General features: G+C 47.0%; 1 long non-coding RNA gene across 1 annotated transcript; it reads right to left on the reverse strand.

The window, feature by feature from the left end:
* Positions 1 to 5,521: 5,521 nt before the first annotated feature.
* LOC120967336 (uncharacterized) lies at positions 5,522 to 7,473 on the reverse strand. Its single transcript, XR_005761140.3, has 2 exons — positions 6,219 to 7,473; positions 5,522 to 6,136 (listed from the first exon to the last, which is right to left on the reverse strand). It is a non-coding gene; the product is annotated as an uncharacterized lncRNA (long non-coding RNA).
* Positions 7,474 to 7,682: the final 209 nt, after the last annotated feature.

A 7,682-nucleotide genomic window follows, 5' to 3' on the forward strand; every position in this document is an offset into this window, starting at 1 on the left:
CTTCAACACGTGGGGGGGTCGATATACCCCCTCCCCGATAACATTATTTTCCCATGTATGTATGTCGTCGTTGTCGATATATATAACTCCCTCCCAGATAACTTCGACATGATAGACGGTCGATATTTATACCCCCTCTCGACCGTGATAACTTATACCACGGGAGCACCCCCCGGCCCTCTCGCTCGACCAAAACTCTCGAGGACACCCAAACCATAGAAAAAAACGATCTCGGTCTCCTACCCCCTCCCGCCGCGCCCCTACCTTTGAAGCGTTGCCTAGGCCACCCCAAACCCGGAATAAGCTAGGTCTACGTTTGCACTAATATATCCACCTGCTGTCATGTTTGTGTAATAATTACCATGTTGTAATATTTGCAGAAACAATGGAGCACGGACGAGATGAGCAAGCAGAAGAGGTGTTGGGGGACATAATCTTAGCCGGAGGTGATATCTTGTCGTATCTTAATGAGAATGATGGTCTGGAAGAACAGGGTGAAGAAGCAGGCTACGGTGACCGAAGAGTGGAGGAGGAAAGACATGATTATGATGGCTCCGGTGACCCAATGCTGGTGCAAGAAGGAGCCCGTGGTGACGGCTTCGGTGACCGAACAGAGTCCGGCCAGGTAAATATATTAGTTAAGCCTGTGATGACTAGCTAATTGATGCATTCATTGTTTTGGTATGTACACATATTAATTAACACTCGTCTTTCTTCTTGTTTCTAGCCCTCCGGATCGAGCACAACTGCGGTAAAGAGACGAGGCCTGAAGAGAAAGTTGCGCTCGGATGAAAGGTTTGAGATCACAGCAATCGCGCGCGACGGCCAACCGATTGAACCCATCCAGACAAAGGATGCATTTGCTGCTCAGTGCGGGGTTCTAGTTAGGGACAAGATCCCGATCAGCATCCACCAATGGTATAAGCCTAAGAAGGAAGACCCTGAGGTGTCTTATGTCAATGATATGCAGAAAGATGATCTTTGGACTGAGCTGAAGGCAAATTTCACCCTACCGCCAGAGGAGGATCCGGAGAAGCCAGTTATAGAGCAATTAATCAAGTCTAATGCTCTTAAGAAGATGGCAGACCTATTCAGGAGGTGGAAGAATGAGCTGAAAACGTTTGTCGACAAAGAAGAGACACTAGAATTCATCGGCCGGTATGAGAAGATCAGAGATCACTGGCCCGCATTTGTGGCCCACAAGATATCGGAAAAGAGTAAGAAGATGTCAGCGACAAACAAGAAGAATGCTGCGAAGAAGAAGCTTCACCATCGCACGGGGTCAGGTGGCTACCTCAAAGCCCGACCTAAGTGGGCCAAGGCTGAGAATGATCTGCTTGAAAAAGGGATCGAACCACAGACAATGAACTGGACAGACCATTGCCGGACTTGGTTCTTCGGGGCTGGCGGAACCTTGGACCCTATATCAGGGAGGTGCGTTTGGACGAACGAGCTTTTGAGAATACCAGTCAAGAAGATTCAGCAATATATCGATGCAGCGCAGGAAGGGACGTTCGTTCCAGACAGAGAGAACGACGAGCTCACGATGGCCCTCGGGAATCCTGAGCACCCTGGACGGACACGAGGCACGCCAGGCTCCGTTCCGTGGAAGGCTGGTTTTTCGGACGCGGGCGGTTACAAAACCCAGGAGACGAGAAAAAAGTGGAGCAGATCCAAATTCAGAAGCTGCACGAAAGGGTTCAAGCGCTAGAGGAACGAGACGGCAATCGACATGCCGAAACTGCCCCCGAAGCTACACCGCCATCTCAGCGAAGAAGCAGCGTGGCTTCCACCGAGCTGCTTCAGCTGGAGCATGCGGCTCCTGCTAGCTACCCCGTGGATGCTATCACGGAGTCTCAACATTGCCACCTTATGGCAGAACTTCAAAGTCAAGGCGGCTGTTGGCTCTGTTTTACCTCCTGAAACCGGCGCAACCTACCACTGCCGGCCGATTCCAGAAGGATATGCTAGGGTGATGGTGGATGAAATAACGGAGGGATTTGAGGAGCTCCAGCTTGACCACCCTACCGGTGAAGGGGAGACTCGGCTGGGTTCTGCTCTGAAGACTCCATGCCTATGGCGGAAGGAGCTCATCAAGCTTCCGAACTGGACGGCTCCGGCGAGTAAGGGCACTCCGCCTCCTCCTCCGGCGAGTGATCAGGGCACTCAGCCTCCTTCTCCGGCGCGTGACGGCACTCCGCCTCCTTCTCCGCCAGCGCCGGCGCGCCAGAGTAGCCAGCCTCCTCCTTCTCCGCCTCGTCAGCAAGGGCGGAAGAGACCCGCCGCCGCTGCGGCTGCTCCGGCGCGTCGTAGTCCTTCTCCTCCGCCTCGTAAGCAAGGAAAGAAGACAGCCGCAGCCGCTCCGTCTGCTCTGCCGGTGTCTAGCAGTACAGCTGCCAGAGGCGGGAGGCAATACAGATTCGGTCCTTCTCTGAAGACTCCAGAGAAGTTACCATACGAGAGGACCGAGGAGGAAACCAGGAAGATCGTGCGAGCCGAAGTGACAAACTTCTTTGAAGGGGTGAAAGCAAAGAAACATCCACCTCCGGAGGAGAAGGTAGATCCGGTGAAAGCAAAGCGCACTCTGGCTGCCCTGAGAAAACCACCAAAGTCTCCGCCGAGAGGCAACTATGAGCGCATTCTTGCAAAGAAATATGCCGAAGCGGAGCGGTCGGGAAGTACTGTCAGTGATAAAAGGTTGAAAGAACGACGAGCTGGGAAAAAAATTGCCCAGCTCGGCGAACAAGCGAACCAATCGTACCCCCCGCTCAAGGTGTCAAAAGACATCGTCGCTAATGATCCGAGTATGGTGCCCGGTTATAGCAATCTTGGAGATTACCTGCCCGACGATGTACATTATGAAATCATGGAGGTGGACGAACACAAATACCATTACGGGAAGCCTCTCGTCAAAGATGAAAGATCTCTATCAACGATGATGCGAAGACTACATGATTGGTACATGAAAACCTGCAGAGAGTCTGATAGGACGTTCGTTGGAATTGATCTGCTGAATGTTCTATTTGAGGATTTCTTCCAGTTTTACAATCAAAAGGCCCTCGATAAAACAACGATCACTTGCTACTGTCTGTAAGTAGTACTACTTCTGTCATTAAGTCTCTCTATATAGGTCAGCTCTTTCATTGCATGTATTTATACTTATCCTCACTATATTATGCAGATTGAAGATCGACGAATTGAAGAAAAAACAAATCGGTGATATTGGGTTCATTAACACAAATCTCATAGATGCATATACGGTTGAAAAACATCCCACAGAAGCCGAGGCCAACTTGCTACAATCGTTGGTATTAAATCAAAACAAAGATATAATACTCTTTCCTTACAACTTCAAGTGAGTGTTACTGTCTTGTGCATATTCGGTTTCCCTTATTAGTCCAGGTTATGGTAATGTAATTGATGACTTATGCATGCATGCGCAGCTTCCACTATATTCTCCTAGAGATTAAGCTTGAGCAGGGAGTAGTAAACGTCTTAGACTCGAGACGAAAAGATCCCAGGACTATGCGAACATGACTCAAATGCTCGAGAAGTAAGTTAAATCGATCATTATCCACCATATCAGCAACTTTGTTCATTTCCTGATATCAAGTAATTGTTTTCTTTGTCTGGCAGGGTTTGGAGAAAATTCACCTCAAAAGCCCCGGGACTGCCGAAGAAGCTGCAATTTAATCACCCGAAAGTAAGTACTATAGTAGCATGTTCCGCGCATCTCCTAGTGATTCAAGCGCTAGTTTCATCAATACCATTTAGCATGCTTGCTTATCAGTTTGATTGACCTCTATTTCTTGTAAAGTGGTTGTGGCAGGAACCCGGGAATAATTACTGTGGATACTACGTTTGCGAGTCCATCCGCTACACGACCTGTGAGCGGGGCTACACTGAAGAACAATATGAAGTGCGTAAGCAATAATATTCACACTTTTATTTTATTAACATCATTTGTGTTGAGTTTCATTTATTCATATATATATGTATTGACCCCCTTCTTCAAATTAGATGTTTCGGAAGCGGGATGAACTCCTAGCACCAGATCGTATGCGAGGAATTCAAGAGGAATTGGCGGCATCCTTCCTTGACCACGTGATCGCTGAAAACGGAGAATACTATGTGGACCATGTGTTCCTACAATTTAATTAGGAGATTGTATTGTAAGAGATAATTATTGTATATATGTAGCCGGTAGTGTCGTATAGATATACGAGAACTTGTTGTTCGACCAATATCTCGGAGAAGGAGAGGTGGTCGATATCACTTCTCTCTGTATGCATATGTTCATGACGATCTTCTGTTTCCTTCATTTGATTACTAGCTAGCGTGTCTACTCCTCTCCATACGTATATAGTACGTAGCGTCGACCAAGCACGGAGATAAGAGAGGACACTTCTCTCTATTAATTAGCTAGCTAACACAATATATGAAACACCTAAATTAACCCCCCAAAACCCCTAAACCACCCCTTTCAAAAAAAACAAAAACCTCAGCTCCTGCCAGCTACTGACGCGTGGATGCCTATTGGTCCCGGTTGGTGACACCAACCGGGACAAAAGGCCCTGCCTATTAGTCTCGGTTGGTGGCACCAACCGGGACCAAAGGCCCCCTGCCTGGGCTGGCAGCAGCGGCCACGTGGAGGACCTTCTGTCCCCGTTCGTGTAAGAACCGGGACTAAAAGGGGGAGGCATTAGTAACGACCCTTTAGTCCCGGTTCGAGGACCGGGACAAAAGGCCCTTACAAACCGGGGTAAAAGCCCCTTTTCCTACTAGTGAACCGATCAACTGATGAAGACTAATACATGCACTCTACTATATACAATTGTTAAATCATCAGTTCCATTGTTAAATAAGGGAGGTGTAATACAAAAAAATCAAGAACCAATTACTGTAAACAAAGATCAGTGATAAACAAATAACTGAAATATATATACCTTCTTGGACTCAACCAAAACCTGATACTTGATAAATCATGTGGAGCTTTTCTTGTGGACCTTGGTGCTGGTCAGCCAGCGTATGAGTACCGTACTGTATTCTTAGTCCTAATAGTTATGGGAAAAAATTGACAACCACAGCTATTTCCTGTCCACATCATCAAAAAATAACAATAAAGTGATGTGGGCAAATCCAAAATGAACATAACCTCTTCAGAATAACAGATCACAGGATCACCTGATCAAACGCAAAATGTTCACGATTCCAGATGTTTTGATTTTCGGCCGAAAAAAGTGGATTTCGGCCGAATTTCGGCCATCTCGGCCTGGGGCGAAAAGTATATTTAGGCCGAAATTGCTCAAATTGGCAAATTTTGGTCAAATTTAAGTCAAATTGCAGTCAAAACTTGGTCAAATTTCAGCCGAAATTTTTGAAAATGGCCGAAATTCGGCCATCTCGGCCTAGGGGAAAAAAAGCTCAAACCGAAAATCAAAACACAGGATTCCACACCAGTCAATAAATTGTAGATCAAATCTTGCAATGACCGAGTAGACAAACAAAACCTGAGAGTGAATAATAGGAATAGGAGAATAAATTCATTAGGAAATGGACTTATGTTCTATACTCTGATGAAGGAATTGAAGAGAGAATGAACTGAACTCACGGAGGAGCCTCATGGCTAGTGATCTTGCCGCAGCGGTGCCGAAAAGCTAGCGACTGCTGAAGTGCTTATTCCATCGCTATGTCTAGAGGGAAATCACCTAGCAATTCGGGCTAAGAAAGATTAATGCTCTCCTTGGCATCCACGCCATCCTTGTGAAGGCATCTACCTGAATTCATAGAACGATAACAAATGGTCCGACAATGGGATCCATGCACACGGGACAGGAACGCCACCACGGGCCTCACTCAGCTGATTCGCCGTCGCCTGCTTCGGGGTGGGGAAGATGAGCGGCGGACGCATGAGACGCGCGACACCGAGCAAGGTTCGCCGCTGCCACGAGAAGCCTTCCCGACCATTTGCCGCGGCACCCGACCGGCGGCAGCAAGGTAATCACCGAGAGTCACCGGGGCCGATGTCGACGCTGCGGCATCCTTCGCAAGGCGCTCTGCCGGGGAAGCCGGAGGCAGGACGGGGACAGCCGTCGGGGGATCTCGTCGTTAGGAACTCCTCTGGCCATCACTTACCCTGCCAAATTACACGTTCGCGTTCATGCTCTCCATAGAGAAATATAAGATGGAAAGAGCACTGAAGTAATTGTGTCCGTTACCCAGCGCGAGAAGGAAGTAGTGGGATTTGAGGGAGATTGAAGAAGATGAAGAGGGAGATGAATTCGCGGATTGAGAACTGAAGGGGAGAAGACGGGGTGGAAGCCAGCGAAAGAATAAGATGCGACACAATTCTTATTCTTCTCCGTCTTATTCTTATTCTCCTCGTATGTTCTGTTAGAATTTTTTTTGAGGGATGTCAGAATCTTGTTTTGCTGGCAATACAGGGAGGGGAAGCGGAGGAGGCCACTGGTCCTGCTTCCGAATTCCAGTTCGTGGGCCTTGGGGTGGCTATACCATAGAGAAAAAAAACCAAGGAGGATTGTGATGACGTGGCAGACTTCATGAGCTAGTGGGGATGTTTTCACATATGGGGTCACTTGATGATGTGGATAGGCTGCGTGTGAAGATAAATAGAGTAGTGTGGATGAACTTCTTAAGTATATAGGATAAGATTCATGTACGTAGCTTTTTTTTTTTGCGGGTAAAAACTTGTACTCCCTCCGTTCCTAAATATTTGTCCTTTTAGATATTTCAAATGAACTACCACACATGGATGTATATAGACATATTTTAAAGTATAGATTCACTCATTTTGCTCCGTATGTAATCACTTGTTAAAATTCTAGAAAGACAAATATTTAAGAACGGAGGTTACTCAGCGACAGTAAGATTGCAATCAGCTAAAGCTAGCTCCACGGCAACAGGTAGGGCCAGAACCAAGCCAAGTCAAGGTTCTATCTTCTGTTCTGGCAAAATTCGCTAGGCTCATTCACGAAGAAACAAGTACATGATCTCCTTTACTCTAGAAGCGTAGATCAATCTGTCAAGGTCACGAGCTTGGATCAACTTCATAGCAACAAGGGAGACCATCTCCATGATAAGTGGAGAATCACAATGCTAGAGAGACAAAGATAAACCTTCCATGCACGTGCATAGTGCCGACTCTACATCATTCTGAAGAACCATTCCCGCACCATCAGGAGATCAAGCTCCATCAGAGTTCATCTCCATCCACCCTTGATCCCGAGGCCTCCACGAGAAAGAGTTAACTGGCAACAACTCATGGCTAGACTTGGACGGCTGATCATATGTCAAAATCGTCTTGCCCTTGCATGGATCTAACACCCAGATCAAGTTTCAAGCCTAACAGGGAATCCAAGTTAGAGGGTTTCATCGGAGGAGGCTTGTGATGCATCTCATGTAGCTCATCTCCTCGTGACATTTCTTCTCGATCTGAGATATTAAGCCGACGCCACATGCGCCTCGTAGTCGAAGGGAACGTCTCCTCCTACAAAACAAACATCGACGGAAAGCCTAACATAAATCTATTAACAAATGCAAAACATCGTTGATAAGCCTGAAATAAATCTAGGAAAATGCAAGCATAAATGCCAAGTCTAGGACTTGAAACCCTGATAGGCTGGTTCCACCATGAGAAATCTAACCATCTAAGTTACCCTCAA

The sequence above is a fragment of the Aegilops tauschii genome, chromosome 6, assembly GCF_002575655.3.
Source record: "Aegilops tauschii subsp. strangulata cultivar AL8/78 chromosome 6, Aet v6.0, whole genome shotgun sequence".
Taxonomy (NCBI): Eukaryota; Viridiplantae; Streptophyta; class Magnoliopsida; order Poales; family Poaceae; genus Aegilops; species Aegilops tauschii.